General features: G+C 43.3%; 1 pseudogene; it reads left to right on the top strand.

Annotated features, from left to right (window-relative positions):
* The window catches only part of LOC123048376 (probable WRKY transcription factor 62), a 2,218-nt pseudogene extending 1,780 nt beyond the window's left edge, over positions 1–438 (top strand).
* The last annotated feature ends 1,297 nt before the right edge of the window (positions 439–1,735 follow it).

The following is a 1,735-nucleotide window of genomic DNA, read 5'->3' as shown; positions in this document are numbered from 1 at the left end:
GTTTGGGTGCATTTTTCAGTCCATTCCGGACCGGTGACTATTGATAATTGTAGTGGAAGTTGTATGCAAGTTATTAAGCAACCAATTTCTAATTATAATTCATAACAAACTTGTAATTATGCAGGACCTACTACAGATTGCCTACACAGAACGAATTGCTCAGCAACCAAGACAATTCAGCAACATGATCAGTATGGAACTCTTAATTGTGAAGAGGAAATTGCGAAGTACAATGTTGTGTACTACGGTCATCACACTTGCAGCAATGACAACACTAGAAATGGCTCAAATAATGAACCTGGTATGGACCTAATTCAAAATGGAAAAATAGCAGGATCACTAACAGAATTTCAAAAGTTCGAGCAAGGAGATGTGGACGTGCCGACTCTAATAAAGGTGCTTGATAACCCTGAGCTGAATTGGAACATCATTTGCTAGAGTACACCTTTTTTGGTGAATTTGGATGAAGTTAATAATCATGTCTAGTTTACAAATGTCTCAGAGATGGGCAGAAGTCCTTTGCACATTTAAATGCATGTGTGGCTAGACATGAAGAAGCATATAATTTGTGTTCATATAAATTGTAACAAAATCTATCAATAAAGTTTATGGGCAATTTGTAAACTATAGGAATGACACATGTTTCGACAGTAAGTTCCATGTGGATCGTTCAGCAGTGATTTTCCAACCTATTCACTCACCATGATGTTGCTCGAGACTTTAGAAACAAGGTCCACACAAACAACAATGCAGAGGCGTACAACTGTATGATGTTGGTCTAATCTTCCCTTAGCTTGCGATCTGTGCGGATGTGTCGTCATGTGTGGTGATGGGCACCCGTGGGGGTGTCCGCTCCCTTTTAGTCTTTTACGAACATCTTTTCTTGAAACCCAAGTGTGTTTTCTCAGTTTCATTTCAGTATGAAGTAATGGGATAGTTTTTTTTCGAGAAACTTCCAATCTATTCATCTTCTATCATGATAGTACAATGAACACTAGAAATAATAAAAATTACATCCAGATGCGTAGACCACCTAGCGACGACTACAAGCGCTGAAGCGAGCCGAAGACACGCCGCTATCATCGCCCCTCCCTTGCCGGAGCCGCGCAAAACTTGTTGTAGTAGACAGTTGGGAAGTCCTCGTACTAAGACTTCATGGGTCGACCAACGCAACAGAACAGCAACCGCCACCTATGAAGAGTAGCGTAGATCAAAAGAATCCAATCCGAAGACACTCGAACATAGACGAATGACGACCAGATCCGAGCAAATCCACCAAAGACATATCCGCCGGAGATACATATCCACACGCCCACCGATGATTCTAGACGCACCTACGGAACGGACGCTAGGCGGGGAGAACCTTATTCCATCTTCAGTGAGACACCGCCATCTCGCCTTCCTGAGCAGGACACAAACCCTAACAAAAGTCGAAAAAAGATGTAAAAACGAAGCCCTCCCATCGGCAAGGGCCGGGATCCACTCTGCTCCCAAGGCCCTAAGGCCACCGGAGGTGAGGCGGACCGACGGCGATGTTGTCGTGAGGCAGAGAAACCCTAGCTTTGGGGAGGCGGCGACTATAGGGACGTAACAGCCCAAGAAAAGAATTGGTATCGAAGTAAGGGCTAGTTGATCTGGGGCTAGTAGCTCCAAACGTCTAAAGAAACAATACTTACTTGATTTTATGTTTCTCTTCTTTTGGGTTTTCAGCCAGAATGATTTGTTAATCATGTTA

Source organism: Triticum aestivum, chromosome 2D, assembly GCF_018294505.1.
Source record: "Triticum aestivum cultivar Chinese Spring chromosome 2D, IWGSC CS RefSeq v2.1, whole genome shotgun sequence".
Taxonomy (NCBI): domain Eukaryota; kingdom Viridiplantae; phylum Streptophyta; class Magnoliopsida; order Poales; family Poaceae; genus Triticum; species Triticum aestivum.
Note: the sequence above shows the minus strand (reverse complement) of the source record. Positions and strands in the feature narration are given on the sequence as shown.